The sequence below is a fragment of the Arachis ipaensis genome, chromosome B4 (genome assembly GCF_059453495.1).
Source record: "Arachis ipaensis isolate K30076 ecotype BB chromosome B4, ASM5945349v1, whole genome shotgun sequence".
Lineage (NCBI taxonomy): Eukaryota > Viridiplantae > Streptophyta > Magnoliopsida > Fabales > Fabaceae > Arachis > Arachis ipaensis.
In genome coordinates, this window is record NC_142439.1 from 128,560,060 (window position 1) to 128,587,067 (window position 27,008).

At 31.0% G+C, this 27,008-nt stretch overlaps 1 long non-coding RNA gene across 2 annotated transcripts; it reads left to right on the forward strand.

Annotated features, from left to right (window-relative positions):
• The first annotated feature begins 230 nt into the window (after positions 1 to 230).
• Positions 231 to 26,767, forward strand: LOC107638008 (uncharacterized). 2 transcript variants are annotated; one of them, XR_015880931.1, is made up of 5 exons: positions 231 to 354; positions 527 to 867; positions 972 to 1,157; positions 1,304 to 1,478; positions 20,721 to 26,767. It is a non-coding gene; the product is annotated as an uncharacterized LOC107638008 (long non-coding RNA). The 2 variants fall into 2 exon arrangements; XR_002361686.2 differs by lacking the exon at positions 20,721 to 26,767 and having other exon boundaries at positions 1,304 to 1,617.
• Positions 26,768 to 27,008: the final 241 nt, after the last annotated feature.

Consider the following 27,008-nt stretch of genomic DNA (forward strand, 5'->3'; position numbering starts at 1 on the left):
TAAAAATATAAAAAAGTGACTAATATAAATTTATCGAAAAAATTTCTTAATAAAAAATAAAAATTATAGTTATATTTTAAAAAGAATATGTATCGTACATAATACTTTTAATTTTTTTATTTTTTATTATAAAGAGTGTATTATTCACTTTTCACCCAACTTTTCTCTTAACTGTATTATTACCCATTTATGGGCATTTGTGTTTGTATGTACATTTGTCTTTGTATTTAATTAAACAAGCATAACCTAATTTCCGTTGGTGGTAGAATATGCAATAATACCTCGTCTATAAATATTATGCCCATCCACAAACAAGAATTGATCAAAGCAGGAGCTACCCAACTGAGCCCTGAGGTATGATTTCCTTTTAACTTCTATCTTATTATTATTATTATTATTATTATTATTATTATTATTATTATTATTATTATTATTATTATTATTATTATTATTATTATTATTATTTGTGTTGCTTTCTTTAATTAACCTTTTCTTGAACAAAAAACTATGTCACTTCCATTTGCAGCTACCTTCAATTACCAGAGACAAGCCACCATTAACTGCTTCATCAATGTCTACAACCCAACCATCATCAACCTAATAGCAACCACTCATCCAGATCCCTTCATCATTCGCCGCCACAAAATCTACGCTTTCATTCTTTTCGCACTCCTAGCATTGCTTCAAATCCAGAGCACAGGAAGCACACCATCACCGTTCCATGATCACCCTGTCGCAACCCAAGCTTGTTTTCTTGCCATTTTTTGTTACTTCCTAGCCTTCATGGCCTCGCTGCGTTTGCCTCAGTATTCTTCTCAGTTAAGCACAGCCATGGCGGCTTTCGGTTCGTTCTCCTCGGCTACCTTGGTAACACTGCTTATTCCTGAATCTTGGTGGAACTTTAGATACGTTTTTTATGCTTTAGTTGGTATGGTTGAGTTGCATCCACTTCTAACTGTGCTCTATGACAGGTACATTCTGAGATCTGTCTTGAGAATGAGGAGATCGTGGCAGCAAAATTCCCAAAGGCAACAACAACTCCTGCCACAGAGATACATGGATCTGATGAGTAGAGAGCACCGTAATAATAATGTGTACTTGATGGAAGCACCAATGGAAGTTGCTGTTGTAGATTCGTATGTTGTTCCATTTTGAGGGTAATTCTCTTAGCGGGATCTTCTTTTATTTAGAGAGGGCTGGAAGAAAATAAGTATCTGCCACTCGAAGCTACCAAGTTCCTCTATCTTGTTACATATTGTAGAGTTCTGTTTCCGTTACCGTCGTTATTATTTTTACTTTGCAGGTTTTCTTTCTGTTCATGGGAGTTGCTGTACCAATGTTATTCAGTAATGAGTTAATTTCAGTATATATAACTTTCAGCCTTCAGTCTTCTTCTCTCTCACCTCGAAGCTCGGGATCAAGGATTTATACATCATCATTCATTCATCAGTGCTGCAATTTTCTTTGATTCGCGCGCGGTAAGAGAAATCTTTCGTCGTCGTTCCTCGCCATGTTGACTGATCTATATCACTACAACAAAGATAAAGTTTAGCCACTAAATTTTAACCATGAACACTAAATTATGATAAAAATAAATGAGCATGTCTTTTTATTTATTACGAAATATTGGTTATAGTAGTTAAAATTTAACCTTTTGCTATAAATAATATTTTTCTTAGTCTTTGAATTTGAAGTTTATATTTCTATAACTCTACTTTCTCTTCACGAGTCATAGTAGTACTATTTTAAATAAATTTATTTTTTTAAACAAATTTATTAATTTATAATATTATTTTTTTTAAGAAAAAGTATAGAGAGTCAATGAAAATTTTGTACCATTTGTACAATAGAAGTTTAGGAAGTATTACAGATATAACCATTAGTGTTACATTTTTCTATTAGGTTAAACTTTTAGGATTAGTGGTTTCATGACATAGTATTAGAGTTCTAAATTCGAAAGGTCAAGAGTTCAATCATTGGTGAACCTCAAAATCAGCTTAAAACTTTTGGAATGATAGTTTCATGACATAAGATATTTATTTTATTCATATTGGACCAAAGATTTAGATCATTGTACACATTAACATTAACACAAATTTATGAAATTAAATTTAAAAATATAAAAAATGAATTTAAATAAAATAAAAAATTATAAAAATAAAGATAATATTCTAATATTTAAGTTAATTATAAAGATAAAATTTATTTAATTAAAATAATATAATTTAAATAAATAATAAAATGTTCAATAATTTTTAGTAAAAAAAATGTTTTTAGTGAATATTTTACTAAAAATAAATGATTTTATCATTTGTTGAATTTTAAAAAATAAAAATAAGTTAGTCTTTATATACATCATTATGTATCTTTTGTGAGTATTGTATTCTAATTATATGAATAATTATCTTTTTAAAAATTATTTTATAAAATTATAAATTAAATTTTTTATTTATACTATTATTTAATTGATATATACTATTAATTAATTATTTTATTATATTATTTATACTATATATACTATTATTTTTTATTTATACTATTATTGAATTGATATATACTATTAATTAATTATTTATACTATTAATTAATTATTTTTTAGATAATTTCTTGTCGAATTGATAATTAAAAGTTCGTTAAATAATTTGATATGTTTGATTAAATTATCAGTTTTATTAGGTAGACAATGACTTTTGTAAACAATGTGAATAATGGACTCTAGAATTATCCTAATAAAGTAAAAAAACACTCCACCTCAAATTACTTCTTAACTTTTAATATTAAAATAACTATTTGCACATCTAGTAAATTGAATATCAAGTCATTGTTAATTGTGCATAAATAAATCAAATCAAAAGAAATAACCATCCAATTAAACATAATCAATATAATCATCTGCATACTTATTGAATTGAACATCCGGCATATCCATTGTTTACATTGTTTAGTATTCTTATTGTCTTCCTATACTTTTCTTTAAATTATTATTTAATAATTTTCAACTATCGACTTCATATACAGTTAACTAATGAATGCTTACTATATTTTAAATGCTTACTATATTTCAAAAAAATAATATTAATAAATTAATCTTTTTAATTAATATCAATTAATTTTTTAAAAAAATTGTTTATTTTAAATTCTAATTCCTAACAAAAAATAATTAATTTTAAATTTTAATATGTTTCGTGCATTGCACGAGATAATTAATAAAAATATATAAAATTTTTTATTAAAAAAATTAAACAAAAAATATATATAATAATTATTACTATAAATATTTTACAAAATTATAATTAAAATCAAAATTGCAGACCCTTAATAAATGGAGTTTCAATTTGTGATAGATTTATTCTGAGCCTATTAGGTTAGAAAATAGGTAAAAAAAAATAGTATTTGTCTTAAAAATAGAACAATGCTCATTGATATATAACAATAATTATGGAGATTTATCTTTGTTGAAATTTAACTATGACAATTTTATTTGTTGGTATCATATTCATTCATAAAGTCAACACAATATGATCAGCGTTGTTATTAGTTAAAATTTCATATTTTATGATATGATTTTCAAGTTTTCAAACTTATAGACTTATATCATTACAAAAACTATTAAATTGGTTAATGTTATTTGGTAATATTATCAAAATACCATCGTTGTATTAGTTTGTGTGAAAAGAAGCCATAATAATTTTTGTTATTCAATATATAATTTATTCTATTGAAAAATGAATTATCATTCCTAGATTGGTAAACACATTTTTTTTCATATTTTATACTATTTTATTTAGCAGTAATTACTGTTAAAAAAAATAAATGACTACACTATCTTATAATATAATATATAAAGTAATTTTTTATTTTAAAATAAATTTTGGTTAGTAAGATAAAACTTAAAATAATTTTTTACACAAATTTAAATTTGAATTTAGAATTGATTAACAACTCACTTTTTTTAATTTTAATAACAAAAATAAAATTAGTTAGATACAAATTAAAATATTCAGCATTAAATAATTTTAATCATTTAAATTTCAATTACCAAAAATTGAGTTTTAAAATTAATTATAACTTAATAATTAATAATACATACATATATATATATTAGTACGCAAACAATAATATCTAATATATATATTTTTTTTGATATAGCTAAGGTATAATTTATTGAGAATTGATTTATTGTTTAAAATTTTTTTTTTATAAATTTTATAGTATGTGATAGTGATATTATTTTTATTATTATTTAAGAAATTATTCATATTTTTTATTATATGCAATTAACTTAATTAATAATTTTTATTATTATTTTTCTACCCAAATGATCATGTTTATACTATTTATATTTTTTTTAATACTAATAAATAAATAAGTATTTGTATTATTATGTTTATTATCCTGTATAATAGCTTAAGTTGTTTATTTTGTATGTTAAATAATATAAATTATATTTTGTATATTAAATTTATTAATTTATTCATATTAAGAGGAAAAACTTATCCAATTAATCATGTTATAAAGATTAGTTGATTTACATAAATTATCTTTATAAAAAATAAAAAAAATTAATTTATCATATGTAATAATTCTTGATATACATAATATCATGTATATATTAGGATGATTTATTTTAATTATGTGAGTGATTATTATTATTATTATTCACTTTTTATTACGTTAATAAATAATATTTAAAACTAAAAAAGAGAAAAAAGATAATTATAATTTTTTTTAGTTTGATTAAAAAATCTCTTGTAAGTATATCCAACTTTTATATATACTAAATATAATAATATTTAATAATATAGTATTTGTTACAGCAATGACTCAAAACATTAAGTGAGTAAGATCAACCTAGATCTATTGTTAGGATCCCAAATTCGAATTAGGTTCATTATCTTAGGATCCAATGCAGATGAAGCCACATATTCCATCTCAAATCAGCTCAAATTGAATTTTTGTTGTTAGTTAGAGATGGTAATGAATACTCGTGTGGGCGCGGCGAACCCCTTTTCATGTCCTTCACTTCCGTTTTAAAAAAATACCTTCATCCCCTCTCTATTTTCATCGCAAATTCCTATTTAATTATCTCCTTAGGAAATGCAGATACCATAATTATTTATGGATATTCTTTGAAATTTTTTAAAAAAATTAACAAAAAAAATTATAATATAATAATCATAAAATAATCAATTCAATACAATTCGTAATATATTTACTATAAAAAATAATATTTCAAAAAAAAAAATATAAAAATATCTTCTAACATAATAACATAGCATAATTTTTTTGGGACGAGACTGAGTGACATAGTAACGAACTTAAGAGATAGAGAAAGTATATATATATATATATATATATACCAGATGGGGCTAAGCGGAGCAAGGAGGGAAAGGGGAAGAAGGCGTAAATGAAAATGCCAGTTAAATGAATAATGATGCAAAGACAAGGAAATAAATATGAAGTTAGATGTGCCAGTTAAATGAATGAAGATGCAAAGACAAGGAAGTAAATATGAAGTTAGATGCGGCGGTAGTCCGCACACATATGTAAGTTAGTATGAAGTTAGATGTGGCGGTAGTCTGCACACATATGCAGATACAGAAAGATAAATATGAAAAACACGAAGCTGAATAACTGGATAAAGATTTATTAGAAAACTGATTGAAAAGAAGAAGAGAAAAGAAGAGGAGCTGAAAAGCTTACAAGAGAAAACTCAGAGCTTTTCTCTCTAACCTCTCTCTATGATTGTGTAAAACTGAAAGGTGCCTCACAATGAGAACGAGGCTTCCTTTTATAATTGAGGATTCTACTGTTTCTACAGTACAAGTTATGTTAACTGGTACTATTTCTACAGTACAAGTCGATACAATTTTGATTTTCTACAATTACATAAATTTTTGAGATTAGAATCTAATCCTCTCCTAGGTTGATCCCGAAGCAATCATCTTCGTTTTGATTATAACCACTTGAGGATTCTGCTGACGAAGTAGGATCTTCTTTGTGTGTTTTATCTTCTTCGATCATTTGCATGATTTGCTGGAGATGTTTTGCTAAAGTTTCTTTTGATTGGGCTCCTGCAAGGGCTGCAGCAATTTGGGCTTTCTGATTGAGAAATATTGACTCTTCATGATCAAATAGTTTGGTGAACTTAGGGTGTTCGTTAAACCATCTTCGAACTTTGTTCAGGTGAGCCATGGTTGCATCGAACTGAGACCACCATTTGACATAGGCATTTCTTTGAAGCATTGGTGGTGCCTTTGGGTGCTCCTGTTTGCCATACCTGTACTGCCATGAGAATACCCAAGCCAGTGAAAATGCAGAGAAAATTTGAAGATCTGTGAAAATACGTGTTTCTTGTTGGTCAAATTTTTTGGTGAAAATTTTGAACCTCTCATCGGCAGGTGGGGGCAAGATCTCTGGTAAAGGGCCAAAGTAATCCCACCATTGAGTAAATCAGTTTGAAAAATGATAATTAGTATTTTTCTTGAAGTAAATGAGCCAAGAATGTCTATTTTAATTATTTTGTAACCAAAATACTCTTGTCCAGGCGTCCGCATAATCCCAATAAGAATATCCTATTAGGTCAAAAGGTTGGGAAATTTTCTTAGTATTATTTGAGTTTTTACCAAATTGAGTAAGGGTGAGTACTTTTAGGATTTGAATGGTTGAATGAGTTATGTTAGCGGTATCTTTGGGGTCTTTATAGTATTTTATCGAGACCGAATCTGAATCCACTAGTATGAATTCATAAAACTGCCTGGTTTTGTTTATGGCTGTTGGTCTAAAATGAAATCCTGGTGGAAAGACTTTAGGGATTACCTTAAAAGGTAATTTTTTCTAGAATTCAGGTTCCATTAAGAAGACAGATGAGAATTTGTTTTTTGAAATGTATGTGGATTGTTGTTTTGGTTGGGTGTTTAGGGGCTGTGTTTGAATTGATTGGGGTAGTTTGCTTGGGTAATTGTTTTACCTTTTGGGTCATTACATATGGTTTTTTGGGCTGCCACTTGTGACAAAAGTTTGGTTAGGTCTATTTCATCATCATCTGAGCTGTCACATATATCAGCCCAGGATTTTTTATGAAGTTTTGAAAGGCCTGCATCCTGTAAGGCCAGTAAGGTTTGGATTGGTAGAGCATAGTCTGCCTTTGTTTGTTTTGCTGTTTGGCTACTTGGGGGTTGAGTAGATGACTCAACTATATTTTTTGTGATCTGAGTAGATGACTCAGTTGGCTCTTGGATTATTGGTGTAGGTTGTTGGGTAGATGACCCAGTTGGGGTGCTTGACCCTAATTTTTTAGTTTGCCCTGGTAGGGCTAGGCGAACGCATCTGCCTCTTACAGAGGCTAATGTTGCCTTTTTAGGCATCTTGTCCTTGCTTGTCTTCCTGCAAATATTCACGTGTGAGAAAGTCAGGGAGAGAGTTTGAGTTACCCTTGATGTGCTCAATATCGAAATAAAAAATGCTTAAGATGGCTTGCCATCTGACAAAAATTTGTGTTGATGCAAGGTTTTTAACATCTTTTTGTAAAACATCTTTAGCCGATTTGCAATCAACTCGGACTAAAAATTTTTGATTGAGTAAATCAGACTGAAATTTTGTGATACACAAAACTATGGCTAAAATTTTTTTTTGATGGTGGAATAGATTTGTTGAGTACTATTCCAATGCTTTGATGTGAATGCAATGATACACTCTTTATCATGCAATTTTTGTTTCAAGATACCACCATATCCTAAATCAAATGTATCTGTTTCAATGATTTTGAATGCATGAGGAATAAGTAGGTATAGACAAGGAAGATTACGAACTTTGGTTTTAAGAAATCTGACGATCTCAGAATATTTGTCCGTCCATGGTGGAGGGTTTTTCTTAAGCCTATCATGAAGAGGCTTAATAAGATTGTTAAGATTTGGGATGAATTTCGAGACATAATTAAGACATCCTAGGAACTTCTGGAGTTGAAGTTTGTCAAGGATATAGTCTGGGAACTTTTCTGCAAACAAAATTGATCTTTCGATAGGGGTTATTGTTCCTTGAGAAATCATATGACTAAGAAAACGAAATTTTGTTTGGAAAAGGATAATTTTTGATTTGGAAACAGCAAGTCCGTTTTTCTGGATGATGTACATAAAAGTTTTAACATGTTTGAAATGTTCTCCTAAAGTTTGAGAGAAGATTAAGACATCATCTATGTAAACGATTGCAAAGTTTGAATATGGGTTAAAAATATCGTTCATGATTTTTTGAAATTCAGATAGGGCATTTTTCAGACCAAACGGCATTACATTCCATTCATATTGACCGAATGGGACTGTAAATGCAGTTTTATATCTGTCAGATTCTTTAATTTGGATTTGCCAAAACCCATATTTCATATCAAATTTTGAAAAGATATTTGCTGAGTTTAGCCTATTGAGCAAATCTTTTTTGTTTGGGATAAGATAACGAATCCACTATAAAGCTTGATTCAAAGGTTTTCGATTGATGACAAGCCTGGGGGTTTCTCGTTCTATCTCAGCTTGCTTATTGACATAAAAAGCTGAGCAAGACCAAGGACTCTTACTTGGACGAATTAATCTTTTGTCCAAAAGATCTTTAATCTCCTTTTGACAGTGCTGCAAAAGCTGCCCATTCATTTGAATGGGGTGGGCTTTTGTAGGAATTTGTGATTCTTTGAAACCTTTTTCATAGGAAAGATTAACAATGTATTCTTTTCTTTTTCAGAAGGCATGAGGCAAATCAGAACAGATAGACTTTTCAATTTAGTTTGAAAGATTTTTGATTTTATCTTGAATCCTTGGTTGAGAAAGTTGGGATTCAAGGGTTTTGAAAAAGATTTCTTCTTTAAAAAAACAAATCTGTTTGGTTTTGGATTCAATTTGGTTTAGAGATTTTTGGGTTGGTGAGTCTAAAAATTCAAAGAAAGTTTCCTGTCCACCCACATAAGAGGTAATTCCAGAAAAATCTGCTAGGTATGAAAACAAAAGGATTATAAAAGGCATCCGCAAGACTACATCATTTTTGATATCCTTTGCTATGATGAAATTGGTCAGAATCCTAAGATTACCCTTTTCAACAAAAGTATTGGTTAATTTGAATTTGATTTTTAGTCTTTCACCCGTTATCGAGCTAAGATGTTCAGTATCTTTTCAAAATACTTTGTGGGGATCAGACCTTCTTTAATACAATTTGAATCTGTACCTGAGTCAAAAAGTGCTATGGTTTCAAGAACAAAATCTTTAACGACAATCCGAATATTAATACGACATTTCATAAAAGAAAATATGTTTATTATTCTCAAGATTTCTTTTCCATCATTGTCGTTAGAAATTTCATTTTCTTATTTTTCAGAAAACTCAGGTTGGTTTATAAGAGAATCAAGTTCTCCATCATCAGACTCTTCCCCTTGTATTAATTGCGAGAGAATGAGTTGATGATTGTCTTGATTTCTTTTGACCTTTCAAATTTCCTTTTTAAGGTTGTTGACCTTAGTATGGAGATCCTGAATGGTTATAGGATGAATAACTTATTTTTCTAATTTTTTGAAAATGTGTTTGATATCATATTTATTACTAAGGACAAGGTTTTTGGGCTTCTCCTCCTTTTGTAAAGATTTTTTTTAATTTCAAAAGAAAGTCTTTCTTTTGTTCTGGATCACCATAGCCTCCATAGCATCAAATAAGAGATCTTGATCTTTGGATAAAATATTAATTTGCTTGACGTCGGAATCTGAGGATGATTCAATATCATCAACTTGGATATTATTAATATCATCCGAGGATTCTGGTCCAGAATCATCATCTGAACTTTCGATTAAAAGATTGTTAATCTGTTCCTCAATCTGAGGATCAAGGTTCAGATTATTAATCTTTCCTTTTAACCTACAGTATTTGCTAACATGTCCTGGTTTTTTACATGTATAGCAAATAATGGGGTTTTTCTGGGGATACTTTTGGAAGTTCTTTTGAAAACTTTTCTCATTTTTAGGGTTTTAAAAACCTTTTCTAGATCTCTTGAAATTCTTTTCAGGATTAGGTTTAAAAACTTTTCTATTGGATGGTCTTTTAGATTTTCTTGGATGGCAAGCAGGAAGACCAAATTGTTCACAGAAAGTTCCCAAATCGATACGATTTTGTGTTTTCTCACGAGCAAGTTGCCGTTGGATTTTATCATCTTGACAAATCTTTAGAGCAACTTTTTGGATGAAAGAAATAAGTTGGCCATAACTTAACTCGTCATAGGGTATAATCCCGTCTGGAGTTAAGCTACGAATTTTGTCCCTTACTTTATCTCCCAGGGATTTGGGAAGTCCGGCTAGGAAATTTTCTTTCCAGAAAGGTTGCTGACTGTCTTCTCTGGTATATACCCTAGTAAGGAAGGTGTCCTTATACCATCTAAAGTCAGACAAAGTTTTGCATCTGAGATTGGAAAGTAATTCAGCAGAACAGTCTTTCCAAAGAGATGGGTCACCTATAAAGTGGCTTGCTATAGTAAAGATTAAGGTGTTAATGGCATCAGGGATAGGTTCCCCATCGTCTCCAATGATGGGTTCATTTTGATCATTAACCTTTATAGCATAAAGGATTGAATGTTTTTGGTTATCAGAAAGATAGTTATCCCACCAACCTTTAAGTTGACCAGAGAACCCAGAAACAATAACATTGGCTATTGCTTCCTCAGAGGTTTCATGAGCAGCTTGATAGGCTGTGCCTACCATAGTCATATGCTGAAGGATACTCATGATGTTGTATTCGGTTTTGCCATCTATATTCCATTCATAGACATTATTGGCATTGAAGCTGACAAAACCTAGTTATCTTTCTTCGTGAGCTAGATCAGTTGTGGATACGCGATTATAACTATACGCAGAGGGTTTGGTTAAAACCTTCCACTTAGTTATAGAATTGGTCATGATTGGGCTAACTTTGAGAGATGATTTGTTAGAATCATCACTTTGGTCAGAGGAAGACTCATTGGAATCTTGGCCAAGGGCATTAATGGCTTTGGATAAGCGAGTTTGTATATGAAATGTGGATTCACCAGAGTTTGTAGGAGTTTCAGGGACAGTACTAAGACGGTTTAAAAGTTGGTCGATTTTTTGCATGACTTCTGAATCACTGGATTCTTGTTTTAAAATAGAAGTTTTAAGACTCTGTTTAGCCTTGTTACTCATTTTGAAAGATTTAAAAAGAGGTTTTTCAATAGTTTTAGAAATAGAGGTTTCAGAGAAATTTTTCAAAGACAAAAGAGATCCTGAAGATGAGAGGTTGTCACCCAAACATTGCAAAAACCTGTTAGTGTAATTTGATTGTTCAATAAGATTTTTAATATCTTTTGGGGTGACACTTTCATCTACATTTTTGTTTTTGAATGGAGAGGCCATAACTGGGTTATGTCCTTCCGTATTTGAAATAACAAAAGATCCTTTTGGAGGAAACTCAGATCTGACTAAATTTCCATCTTTGACTTTCCAAGTTGAAATAACGTTTGCTGATGGTGAAATATTTTTGTTTTTAAAAGGATAATCAATATTATGTTTGATAGAATAAGCATGAAACCATTCAAAGAAAGGAATATGCATTCTAACATCATTGAGAAAATGGTAGTACTTTTTCTTGAATGACGAAATTTGAGCAGCTGTATATGTACGTAAACACCATTCTCTGTGGAGATAATACTCCTTAGAGTAGAGTTTTTACGTAAAGCTTCTTTATTTATAACAAATTATGTGCTACTCATGGGCATCATTCATAGAAGAGTATGTTGGTGATTGAATAGATTGTAAATCAACATCATCATCAGTTTGATAAAATGGTTGAGAAATATTTGAATTATTTTGTAATCCCGAAATATTAATTCCAGAATTTGCGGGTCTAGAAATTTTTGAAAACTGAGCTTGAGAAGTTACAGAAAAAGATCTTCTTGCTGAAGCAAAATCATTAGATGTTTCTGCTTCAGATCTGGAGGAAAAAGAGTTTCATCTGTAAAAGAAAATCTCTACTCTCACTGACTCGTCCTGTTTTATTTCTCATAAGAGGGGTGCTTGTCTAGGTTGCGTTGGAATGGCTCGATCAATTGACCATGATTGAGGGAGTTCAATTTCATCCCACTTTATGAGCCTTGGGACCATGACGTTGGCCTTTGTCATGTCTGTGACAAACAAAGTAGTTTCACGATCACTGGATTTAAGAAGGACTCTAGAATTACAAGTGTTCATGACCTTGTATTGAATCCTATATATTAACGCTGTTGGGATAGATCCTTCCTTCATGTTAAGACCATGAATTCGGATGTTTAGGAAAAGAGAGTCAAGGATGTTGATATCTAACAAACTGACTATTTTGTTTGGGAAGTAGTTGAAGTAAACCGGACTGTGTCCTAAACTTGTTTCAACTGTTCCGATTAAGGAGTCTTGGAAATCATTATGCCTAATATCTCTGAGACACATGAGGATGGAAGCATTCAAACCTTCTCTGATGAGAGGTTTGACAGCGACTTGGACACACCCTATGTGAAGATATTTATAGTGACGGGCATGTTCTCTGACAGATTGTTTGGTTAAAAGATGGAATTCCTCACCGGAGTCTGGTCCTAGAGGAATATTGTTTTCAGCGGTTTTGATGATATAGTCTGATTTTATTTTATTGTCATCAGGGACATATAATTCATCTTGAGGGATTTTGGGTATTTTCCAATTATCTATTGCTTGATTGATATCTTCAAAGCAAACTATTTCTTTTGAAGATATTGTGTTTAGGAGAAAGTTCCTCAGGCCGAGTTACTTTCTCAGTAAGAGGATTGGAGGGAGAATGGGGGTGAAGAGGTGGAGGAAGGAGACGAAAAAGATCCCCTAATGGAGAGACGTCTAGAGAGTGAACGGAAGAGATTAGACATATTTTCAAAAATCTAATATCATTTCCCTCCTTTGGTTCAGAAAGAACATATATATTATCGTAATTTGAGTGATAGTTTAGTGATAATATATATGTCCTTTTCCAAACAAAAATTTGTTTTCTTGGTCATATGATTTCCCAAGGAACAATAACCCCTATTAAAAACCTTGCATCAAAACAAATTTTTGCCAGATGGCAAGCCATCTTAAGCGTTTTTGATTTCGATATTGAGCACATCAAGGGTAACTCAAACTCTCTCCCTGACTTTCTCACATGTGAATATTTGCAGGGAGACAAGCAAGGACAAGATGCCTAAAAAGGCAACATTAGCCTCTGTAAGAGGCAGAGGCGTTTGCCTAGCCCTACCAGGGCCAACTAAAAAATCAGGGTCAAGCACCTCAACTGGGTCATCTACCCAACAACCTACCCCAATAACCCAAAAGCCAACTGAGTCATCTACTCAGATCACAAAAAATATAGTTGAGTCATCTACTCAACCCCCAAGTAGCCAAACAGCAAAACAAACAAAGGCAGACTATGCTTTACCAATCCAAACCTTGTTGGCCTTACAGGATGCAGGCTTTTCAAAACTTCATAAAAAATTCTGGACTGATATATGTGACAACTCAAATGATGATGAAATAGACCTAACCAAACTTTTGTCACAAGTGGCAGCCCAAAAAACCATATGTAATGACCCAAAAGGTAAAATAATTACCCAAGCAAAACTACCCCAATCAATTCAAACCCAGCCCTTAAACACCCAACCAAAACAACAATCCACATACATTTTAAAAAATAAATTCTCATCTGTCCTCTTAATGGAACCTGAATTCTGGAAAAATTCACCTTTTAAGGTAATCCCTAAAGTCTTTCCACCAGGATTCCATTTTAGACCAACAGCCATAAACAAAACCAGATAGTTTTATGAATTCATACTAGTGGATTCAGATTCGGTCTCGATAAAACACTATAAAGACCCCAAAGATACCGCTAACATAACTCATTCAACCATTCAAATCCTAAAAGTACTCACCCTTACTCAATTTGGTAAAAACCCAAACAATACTAAGAAATTTTTCCAACCTTTTGACCCAATAGGATATTCTTATTGGGATTATGTGGACGCCTGGACAAGAGTATTTTGGTTACAAAATAATCAGAATAGACATTCCTGGCTCATTTACTTCAAAAAAATACTAATTATCATTTCCCAAACTGGTTTACCCAATGGTGGAATTACTTTGGCCCTTTACTAGAGATCTTGCCCCTACCTGCCGATGAGGGGTTCAAAATTTTCACCAAAAAATTTGACCAACAAGAAACAAGCATTCCTGTATATCTTCAATTTTCTCTGCATTTTCACTGGCCTAGGTATTCTCATGGCAGTACAGGTATGGCAAACAATAGCACCCAAAGGCACCACCAATGCTTCAAAGAAATGCCTATGTCAAATGGTGGTCTCAGTTCGATGCAACCATGGCTCACCCGGACAAAGTTTGAAGATGGTTCAACGAACACCCTAAATTCACCAAACCATTTGATCATGAAGAGTTAATATTTCTCAACCAGAAAACCCAAATTGATGCAGCCCTTGCAGGAGCCCAATCAAAAGAAAGTTTAGCAAAACATCTCCAGCAAATCATGCAGATGCTCGAAGAAGATAAAGCACACAAAGAAGATCCTACTTCGTCAGCAGAATCCTCAAGTGGTTATAATCAAAACAAAGACGATTGCTTCGGGATCAACCTAGGAGAGGATTAGATTCTAATCTAAAAAAATTATGTAATTGCAGAAAATCAAAATTGTATCGACTTGTACTGTAGAAATAGTACCGATTAACATAAGATGTACTGTAGAAACAGTAAAATCTTCAATTATAAAAGGAGGCCTCGTTTTCATTGTGAGGCACCCTTCATTTTTACACAATCATAGAAAGAAGTTAGAGAGAGAAGCTCTGAGAGTTCCCTTGTAAGCTCTCCAGCTGTTCTTCTTTCCCCTTCTTCTTTTCAATCATATTTCCAATCAATACAATATAATTTTATATCATATATTTCTTTCTCCCTTGGCTAGTGCAGGTGGACTTCCCCTAGTGCTAACTTTCTTCTAATGTCAATGGCTGGGTTTACCATACCGCCTTACTAATTATTAAGTTTCTGCATTTGCTGCATTTTTATTTTCTACATCATACATAATTGCATTTACGCCTTCTTCTCCTTTTCCTCCTTGATCCGCTCCGGGCCATCTGGTATATATATATAACCGGATTTTTATTACAAGTCTTCTTGCTAAACTAAAAGTTTTATAGTTAAAACTTTGAAGTAGCAGTAAGAACTGTTAATACGTTGGTCAGCCCTGATCGTGGTCCCGGTTGTAAGTCCTATTGAGGTAGTGAATCTGTTGATTAATGAAGGTGGTCCTGTAACTCACAAAGTTCTAACCATAAAATGGCTAGTTTATTGAGAATGATGAGTAGTTTAAGTTTAGGAAAAAATAATTCTTTAGTAATAAAAACAGATAATGGTGAAGCATCAACATCCGGAACTAAAAATGAATTAAAAATACCTAAGTTAGAGGAAAGTTTTTATAATTGGAATATACCTATAATAGATAAAAATAAAATATACAAAAAAAGATCTTTCTAGAAAGAAAGAGATTATGAAATACATATGTTAGAATACTGTAAACCAAGAACAAGTAATAACAGGACCATTTTAGAAAAAGATAAGTTAAAAGAACATAGTAACAAAGGATACAACTTCATCCATATAAGATTAATACAAGTAGTAGTAAAACCTAATTTTAGAATAGGAATAAATGTTCCTATATTATTAACATTAAGAGATACAAGATTTCTAAATTTTAGAGACTTATTAATAGGAATATTAGAAAATAATTAACTGTCATAATGGACCAGTTTTCTTCAATTGTTTTTCGAATTATGCTATGAATCTAAGAAATGAATATACTTGGCAAAGCTTAAAATTGCATGTCCAATTTGATAAAAAAAATCATAAATAAAAAATATGATCCATTTGAAATAATCTATAAAACATATTATAAAATTGCTAAGGTTAATTATAACTTTAAAGCATTAAGACAGTCCTCAAAAGAAGAAACGATAATTAAGCATGCAAATCTTAAAAGATCTAATATACAAACACCAAGAAAACTAAGACATGAAGAATTAATAAGAAAAATGCCTGAAGAATAGGTGATACCTGATATCATTGAAGAACTCCAAATAGAAAATACTAAATTGAGAGAAATAATAAGAGAAGAAACAGATATTAGGATTAGAATGAATAGATCACAATCCCTAAGAATTTCTGCTAGTATTGAGACTATTAGTCATAGAAATTCTATAGATAATTCGTTAATAGAAAATATGGATAATATTATAGGAATAATATAAGGCCTCATATAGCCGTTTCTGTATATAAAGCAGATTCAGATTACGATCCAACTGAATCACAAGTATTTTCAGTAATCATCAAAGAAGAACCATTTGAAATTGATAAAGAATGGATAAGACAAGATTTTAATGCTGATTATAATAAATCATTAAGAGATTGGTATTTTACCAATTATTCTGAAGATGAAGTTATTAGGCTTAGAGAATTATTTTATGATTTTATGAAAGAAAATAGAATTAATTTATATTTCTTTGATTGGTATATTAATTATTATTCTGAAAATAACAAGAAATTATGTCCGTTAACAAAGATAACTGTTGTATGGAAAATCAGTTCAGGATCAATAATAGAATTCAAATACCCTCTTAAAGAAACTATTAAAATACCAGTTGGAAAAGATTTAGAAGTTGAAACAACACCCTATAAAGATAACAATGCAAAAGAAAACATAGAAAAAAGAGATATTAAGAAATTACATCAACAATTAAATTTTACTAATATCATGTTAGATATAATAAAAAATTAATTAGGAAGAATGGAAAATATGAAAAAAATAATTAAAATATAAAAACCTATAGAAAAATCTATATATAAATTACAAAGCTTAGATAATATTAGTTTAAAATCTAAAGTAGAAGCAGAAGTTGATGAATTAAAAGAAAAACATAGAAGTATTAGTCTGGGAAAAATAACGATTAATACATTAAAAAAGAAAGGAGAATTAGAAATAAATAAAATATCTCATAAAAGAGATTATCCTAAAACAAGAAATTATTATTCTAAACCGTCACCAGTAGATGTAGGTTTAGAAGAAAAATGCAATTAGTACAAAATAGTTTTTCTGGACCAGACTTAGTAGAATAAAATATAGATGGATTAAATGAACAAGCCATTTTAGACCAAATGTGTAATATGACTATGGCCGCAACTGCTTATAAAATGAAAAAAGTTTTCGATAAAGAGGCAGCAATTATGTTAACCCAAGGCTTTATAGGACAATTAAAAGGATGGTGGGATAATTTTCTCAATATCCAAGAAAAAGAATTAATTCTAAATAGCATTAAATCAGAAGATCAGTCATAAGATGCTACATCCACATTAATTTATACCATTATTAAAAATTTTATAGGAGACCCAAGCACTTTCAAAAATATGATAAGAACTCAATTAATGAATTTAAGATGTCCAACAATGTCTGATTATAGATGGTATAAAGATGTTTTTATGTCAAAGTTATGATAAGAGATAATGCACATGCACCTTTATGGAAAGAAAGATTCGTAGCAGTTTTACCAAAATTATTTTCTGAAAAGGTGGTACAGAAACTACAAACACAGTTTGAAACCTAGATTCCCTATAATTTATTAAATTTTGGACAACTACATAACATAATAGTACAAACAGGCATAGAAGTATGCATAGATACCAAGATACAACAAAAAATAAAACAAGAAACTATCACGGAAAAAGAGAACTTTGAACGTTTTGTTATCAATATGGAATAACTCTAGAAAAAGCACCTAGTGAACAAAATAAAATAAAAAAGAAAAAATTTTATAAAAAACATAGATATAATATAGATAAACTCCTTTATTATGATCAAAAACATTATAAAAAATTTTATAAAACACCTAAAGGAAAACCTAAATCTTCTATTAAGAAAAAACAAGTAACATATTAGAAATGTAAAAAACAAGGACATTACGCTAATAAATGTATAACAGAACAAAAAATAAACTAAATAGAAAATAAAGAAATTAAACACGCTTTAACAACCATATTAATCAACTCAGAATGAGAAGAAGAATCAATTTATGATGACTCTTTTGAAACTGAAGATTACTTTACACAATAATTAGACCTTATGTCAGAAGAAGAAATCTCAGAAGAAAATAGTGAAAAAGATGAGCAGAATAATTGTTTAGGAATAGGATTATGTAACTGTAAAAATTGTGAAAAACTGTAAATATTTTGACTAGAGAACAGACTTCTACACTAATAAAAATAATTGACAAGTTGGAGGATACCCCATTAAGAGACGAATTCATAAATCAACTAGCGGAATTAGTTAAAAAAGAAGAAGAAAGTAAACAGGAAATAAGACTAATAGAGATAAAAAAAATTTATAATCGTTTTAAAAACTCACAAGAAGAAATCACTCTTAATTCCCTTCGAGAAGAGATAAAAAAGTTAAAAAGAGAAGATTCAGAATTAAAACAACAAAATATCAATATGAATTACATATTACTAAAAATAGAAGAAAAAAAATATAATAAAAATCTAAGAACAAACTTTACAAAATAGTACTAGTAAAACTGAAGGAACTAGTAATATAATAATTTCAGAAAATTATATTAACATGGGTCTAGAAAATTACATAAATATACTAACTCTATTAGTAAACCAAAAATAGTTCACTACGATAACCTTATAATTGTAGGAGAAGAAAAATTTTATTTCATAGCTATGGTAGACTCAGGAGCTGATGTTAGTTGTATACAAGAAGGGTTAATACCTACAAAATATTATGAAAAGATTACAGAAAAAGTTCTTAAAGCAGAAAATGACAGAATGACTATAGACTATAAATTATCCAAAGTAAAAATCTATAAAAATCGAGTATATTTTTTCACTACATTCTTTTTAGTAAGAAATATATCTCATCAAGTCATATTAGGAAATCCATTTATGATATTATTATATCCTTTTAATGTCGATATAGGCAGAATAACTTGTTTACATATTCCAAATCATCCTGTTCATTTCGAATTTATCATTAAACCAAAACAACATGAACTCAATATTTTACAACATCTATCTACCCAAGTTAATGTTATAAAAAGAAAAATAAAATAAATTAACCAAGAAAATATTTTATGCAATTTACCTACTCAAGTTAATGTTATAGAAAGAAAAATAAAACAAATTAACTATTTAAACCAAAAAATTATATATAAGAGAATAGAAGAACAATTACAAACCTCTGAAATACAAAATAAAATAAAAATAATTGAAGAAAAAATTAAAAAAAGAATTATGCAGCCTAAACCCCAAAACTTTTCATCATAGAAAATTACATGAGATATCTTTACCATATGAACATGGGTTTAATGAAAAAGATATACCGATAAAGTCAAAACCAATACATATGAATAAAGAATATATAGAATATTGTAAAAAAGAAGTACAAGAATATTTGGATGAAGGACTAATAAGGCCTTCAAAATCACCATGGAGTTGTACAGGCTTCTATGTGATGAAAGCATCTGAAATAGAAAAAGGTGCTCCAAAATTAGTCATCAATTATAAATCCCTTAATAAGGTATTAAAATGGACTAGGTATCCCTTATCAAATAAAAGTGATTTAATTAAAATATTAAATAAAATAAATATCTTTTCAAAATTTGATCTAAAATCAGGGTACTATCAAATTGCAGTAAAAGAGGAAGATAGATATAAAATAGCTTTTATAGTACCCTTTGGATATTATGAATGGAATGTAATGCCTCAAGGATTAAAAAATACTCCAAGTGAGTTCCAATAAATAATGAACAATATATTCTACCCGCATATAGAATTTACTATAATATATCTTGATGACGTATTAGTATATTCAAAAGCAATAAATCAGCATATATAGCATCTAGAAGAATTTATGAATATTATTAAAGAACAAGGATTAGTCCTATCAGAAAAGAAAATGAAAATTTTTATAACTAAAGTAAAATTTTTAGTATATGAAATCTATCAAGGGACTATAGTACCTATTAAAAGAGCCATTGAATTCACAGATAAATTTTCAAATGAAATAACTGACAAAAAATAACTACAAAAATTTTTAGGATGTTTAAATTATGTAGCGGAATTCTTACCAGGAATAAGAGTCACGTGTGAACCTCTTTATAAGAGATTAAGAAAAAATCTACCTCCATGGACAGAAGAAATGACTTCTATAATAATAAAAATAAAGAATGCGATAAAAGAAATACCCTGTATAAGTATACTAGATTCATTGGCTAAATTAATTGTAGAAACAGATGCTTCAAAATTAAGGTACGGAGGAATTCTTAAACAAATACCTCCTAATAGCTCAAAAGAACAAATAGTAAAATGCCATTCAGGAATATGGAACTAGGCTCAAAAGAATTATGCAACAGTTAAAAAAGAAATATTAGCCATCGTGTTATGTGTCGCAAAATTTCAAGAAGATTTATTTAATAAGACATTTATAATAAGAACTGATTGCAAAGCCGCCCCAAGTGTTTTAAAAAATGATGTTAAAAATCTGGTCTCAAAACAAATATTTGCAAGGTGGCAGGCTGTTCTATCATGTTTTGATTTTACTATTGAACATATAAAAGGCGAATTAAATTTACTTCCTGACTTTCTTACTAGAAAATTTTTGTAGAGAAAGAATAGATAAAAAATCAGCCTCCAATGAAGATTATGATCAACTTTTTGACCAAATAAAAGAGAGAAAATTACCAATTACTCATGTACCAGCAAAAACATTATCTTTAAGACCTCTGACTATGTCACAGGTTGTAAAAGCGGCATAATCATCATCACCTTCTAGGAGCTCTTTAATTACTACGAACAATAAATTTACATTACTATAACCATTTGACCTTTATAGTACTCAACCCTTAAAAGATCAGTTTTCATATTATGAAAAACGCCATCCTATTAAAATATTAGTCATCGAAAAAAAATAGTTCAAAAAAAGATAGAAAAACCCTATGCAAAACTATTTTCCCAAATACTTTTCATTATATTCCTGTTAGCCCACAAAAAACCTAAAAATTTTATGAATTCATATTAGTAGACACTTGAATTAACCTATTATAGGGATCCCAATATCAAACAGCTCATTTATTCGAAAATAAAAATCATGAAAATAGTATCCTTACAAGAGTGGGAATTACTCCTATATCAGTCTAAGAACTTCTCATTAAAATTTAAACCTCAGAGTTATACTTATTATGACTACCAAGAAGCATGGAATCATACATTATTCCTATTACTAAGTCCTCGTTCTTGGTTCATTTGGTTCAGGAAAGGAATATCATTACAATTTTTCAAATGGTTCCAATCATGGTTCTAAATCTTTGGAAGGGTAGAAGCCTTTTTTCTAAAAGAAGCTAGCTTGACCTATGAATATTTTAAAAGCAAGTCATCATTTTTACAAAAATTATTCATTTCGTTTATAGTAGCCATGGGAATAAGCTGGATTATGACTTGGAAGTATGATTCAGCAGCCTATGAAAAATGTCCAAGTATATAATACTTAGTAAGAATAATAAAAATAAAATGATAGGTGGAATAAATATGATATAAATTTGCTAAGGAAAGCAACTATTGACCAACGGTTAACGGCATCACAAAAGCGTCTAGCAATAACAGTTTCAAGCACTACTAATGAACAAATATCATATAAAAAAGAGACCGAATTCTTAGCTCAGAAGCGACAAATTATGGCAGCTCTAGCAGCAGCAAATAATATGTCAGCACTAGCCATAATTTGTCACTTCTGAGCTAAGAATTGCGTCTCTTTTTTATATGATATTTGTTCATTAGTAGTGCTTGAAGCTGTTATTGCTGGACGCTTTTATGATGCCGTTAACCATTGGTCAATAGCTGCTTTCCTTAGCAAATTTATATCATATTTATTCCACCATTTTATTTTTATTACTCTTACTAAGTATTGTATACTTGGGCATTCTTCATAGGCTGCTGAATCATACTCCTAGGTCATAATCCAGCTTATTCCCATGACTGCTACAAACGAAATGAATTTATATTCTTGTAAAAATGATGACTTACTTTTAAAATATTCATAGGCCAAGCTAGCTTCTTTTGGGAAAAAGGCTTCTACTGGTCCAAAAGTTTGGAACTATGATTGAAATCATTTGGGAAATTGTAATGATATCCCTTTCCTAAACCAAATGAACCAGGAATGGGGACTTGGTAATAGGAATAATGTATGATTCCATGAAGTTCTTAGACTGATACAGGAGTAATTCCCACTCTTGTAAGGATAATATTTTCATATTTTTATTTTCGAATAAATGGGTTGTTTGGTATTGGGATCCCTATAATGGGTTAATTCAATGGAATCGGTGTCTACTAATATGAATTCATAAAATTTTTGGGTTTTTTGTGGGTTAATAGGAATATAATGAAAAGTATTTGGGAAAATAGTTTTGTATAGGTTTTTCTATATTTTTTGAACCATTCTTTTTCGATGGCTAATATTTTGATAGGATGGGGTTTTTCATAATATGGAAACTGTTCTTTCAAGCAATGTTGTTAAAACCGGTTCGGACCGGCCAGTCGAACCGATTGAATTGTGAACCGTGAAGAAATACGAATCGGACAAACAGCAAAACCGGAGATTTCAAAAACCGAAATTGATCTGGTGAACCGGCCAAGAATCGGTCAGTCGAACCGAACCGTGACCTGACCGATTTTTTGAATGAACAGGCAAACGTTGCCGTTTCAACCTCCAGTTAGCCCTAACTCCATCCCACTCCATCCTGATGCCCAGATCCAACTTCCAGAATTCAGAATGCCTCTCTCACGCGACAGGGTTCCTCCTAATCTCCTCGAGCTCGTCGTCCCTCACCTCTTTCCAGCCACCTCCTCATGCCGCCGCCGTCGTCACTCAGCTCGCTCTCTTCCCCTCCATCACAACCTTCCTTCCCTTCCAGAGAGTTGCGTGGGTAAGATGCTGAAATTGTGCCTCTATCACAATTTTGACCCACGCGTATACGTGACACACGCATACGCGTCATCTGTCTCTCTCTGGCGATGCGCTCGCGTCGCACCCTGTTGCTGCCATTCACGCGTAGGCATGACATGAAGCGTACGCATGACGCCTGTCCTGTTTCACGTACCTTCTTTTCTTCTCCCCTTTCCATTTCTTTCCTTCTTCTCTCTTATCCCCTTTTCTTTTCCTCCTTCAACCATCATCCAACACTACCAATCACCATCTATCAATAACTCTTTTAGTTAGTTAGTTAGTTAGTTTGTTTGTTTAATTTTTGTTTTCATGATAAGTATTGGATTATTAATTTTGTTTGCTATATATTGCTGCTTATTATTAACTGAATGCTATTTTAGCATAACTGTTTTTGATATTCATTATTGGGATTCATTGTTGAGGTTACACTTTGTTACTTGATTTTGAATTTTTCACGTTTAACATGTGTGAATACCAAGTACATGTGACAATGCCTTCAAGCTTTCTAAATCTTTTGAATTGCAAATTTTGGCCAGCATGTGATTTGATTTCTTTATCTATGATGAGGCAATTGTGTATTGTCAATGCATTTTTGTTAGGTGATGCTTGTTTATGATTGACCCGTATTTACATCACCTATTTCATGCATTGAGATTTTGAAATTGTGAAATTGGACCATAAGCTTACCTAGTGCCATATTTTTTAGCTTTCTAAACTTTGTGGACCATGCTTGCTATGTGATTGATTTTCACTTCTATCTTCTTTTTCCTAAGTTCCATAGCACCCATGTGTTTCACCTCTATGTCATTTAGGTGTTGCGAACAAACTTCAATATGTGTGATTGTTTGATGTGTGAGCTTTATATTTCAATTGGTTCACTAAGTTTACTTACACATCAATCAATGTCCATTCATTATCCAATTCACAATTGCTTGATTATTTGCTTGAGTGCTTTCATGCTTCTTTATCACTTGTTTGCTTATCTTAACTTACAAGTTTTCTTTGAAGTATTTCAAGCACACTAGAATGGGTGAAGTGCTTACTTCTTTTGTGTAATTGTGACATAGCTCTCTATGCTAATGTGTGTGTTCTAAATGGCGCCCAATTTAGAATTCACACACTTGTTTTCACCCATGTCACACATTGAGTCACTCACTTCATTTTAGTGATCATCACCTCATTCCAACAATTTATGCTTCCTTGCTTTTGCATTTTCTCATCTTACTGTGCTATTTTCTATTTTTCATGGGTGAGTCATCATAATCAAAAATGAAAGTGGGAGAAATAACACGCAGCAGTCGGTTGATTCACCAGCTGAAGGTGGCAATCCGGAAAGTTGACGTACCCCTTTGCTCATCTTTGAATGCACCGAGGACGGTGAAAACTTTTAAGTGTGGGGAGGTTTGGTCGTCTGACCAATCGGCATTTTTGGGTGACAATTTCTAATCCCAACACTTTCGCATTTTATTTTTAGGATTTCTAGTTACATTTTCTTATTTTGCATATATATATAATAAGCTTAGCCAAAACAATGAAATTTTCCAAGGATTTTATCTATAGGACACCCCAATTGATTGAGAAAAAAAATTTCATAAAAACTTGCTTGAACTATACATTGTGGAGCATGATTTTTGAGCTAAGAACACATAAGTATGTGAGTTTTGAGCCTAATTGTGTGGTTACATTATACAACCACTATTTTTCATTCTTGTGTGCATTATTCTCTTTCTATGATTGTAATCTTTGATTTGTTTGATTCTTTATGTCCATTATTTGGTGTATGAATGTACTTATATGATTGAGGCCATCATTTCAAATAGCTCATTTACCCAAATAGCCTACCTTTCATCTTCCATTTTTAGCCAATTTTGAGCTTATGCTAAACCCATTTGTTCTTAATTTTATCACATTACAAGCCCTAAGTGAAAAACAATAAATGTCCCTTCTTTGGATCTTTGATTAGCTTAGGCTAGTGAGAGTGTTTATCATTTAATTGTGGGAGATTTGGGAATATTGGGTGAGATTAAAGTATATTTTGTATTTTTTGTTGAAAATTCTGGGAATTGGGTATATACTCATGCATTAAATGTTTAAACCATATGCATTGGCACCTTTGTATATAATCCATCAAAAGAAAAAGAGAAAAACAAAATTAAAAAATGTAGAAAAAGAAAAGAAAAAAATAGATAAAAAGAAAAAAAAAGGAACTAATAAAAGGGGACAAAATGCCCCAAAGTGAAGTAATAATAATCAATGCATATGGGTTGTGATAAAAAAAAAAAGAGAATGCATGAGTGTGTAAAAAAAGTGAAAAATGGGTAGTTAGGTTTGTATTAGAATTGTATAGGTTGTTATATAGGTTTGGTGGGAAATTTAGGTTAATCAAAGATTCAAATCTTAAGCTCACTTGACCATATATATCCTTACTTTTACCCTAGCCCCATTACAACCTATGGGAAGTCCTCATGATATTTGTATGCATGCATTGAATAATTGTTGATTATTAGATGAAAAACAAATCTTGGAAAGCATGATTAGGGGAGAGTTGAGTGAATCAACTCTATACACTTGAGTGACTAGAGCGGATACACATCCGGTGAGGGTTCGATTGCTCAATTACATGTTTTCACCCATGATCATCTCTTATCTTGCAAGTTTATAATTCTTTTTAATAACTCAATTCAATTGTGGATTTGACTTGATTGTTAATACCTTTAGCCCTTGTGTTCATATATGTATTTTTGGGAATTGATTTATTTTGACTAACTAGTTACATTCATTTAGATAAATTGCATATAGATAGTTTGCATTGAGTAAATGTTGATACCCTTTGTCTCTTTCTTGAGTTTAGCATGAGGACATGCTTAGTTTAAGTGTGGGGAGGTTCGATAAACCCCAATTTTGTGGTTTATCTTGTGCTTAATTTAGGGAATTTTATTAACTTATCTCATATTTATTCAATAAAATAACATGGTTTTGTGAATTTCTCCTAAGTTGTGCTTAAGAGTGAAAACATGCTTTTTAGGCCTTTAAATAGCCAAATTTAAGTCATTTCAATTCCATTCGATGCCTTGATGTGTTTGTTGAGTGATTTCAGGTTCATAAGGCAAGTGTTGGATGGAATAAGTGAAGAGAAAAGCATGCAAGTGGAGAATTCATGAAGAAATGAGCATTTGGAGTATTCAGAGCAATGCCCACACGTGACAGACGCGCACGCATGAAGAGGTATATCATCGAAGGTGACGCATACGCGTGACATGATGCGTACGCATGACAAGAAAAAGCCGGACGACGTGTACGCGTGACCCATGCGTAAGCGTCACAATCAGCACGTGACCTCATTAAAGTGAATACGCTGGGGCGATTTCTGAGCTATCCAGGCCTAAATCCAACTCATTTCTGAAGCTATTTGAGGCTGAATTCAACATGGGTCAAGGGGGTGCAATTAGATTAGCTTAGGATCATGCCTTAGGTTAGTTCTAAAGAGAGAAGCTCCCTTTTCTCTCTAGAAATTAGGGTTCTTAGTTTATTGTCATCTTAGATTTAGGTTTAATTACTTGTTTTGATTTAGTCTCCTTTACTTTTCCTTGTTGATTTGCTTTAATTCTCATAGTCCTTTTTGTTAATTTCTCTTTCATGTCATTTTTATGTTTGTGAATACTCTTGTCAATTTCAATTTCTTTTAATGCAATTTTGAGGTATTTCATGTTTAATGTGCTTTTCTTAGTTGTTATTATTGATTTCTTGCATTGGGTAGTAGTAGATTTTATTATTCTTGCAATTTTATGATGCTTTCCTTTTGTGCCTTCCAAGTGTTTGATAAAATGCTTGGTTGGATGTTAGAGCAGTTTTTGAGCATTCTTGGCTTGGAAAGAAAAATTAGGCAATCTTGAGTCATTAATACCGAAATTATGTTGGTGACCTAGGGTTGTTAGTTAATATTGTTTCCATTGA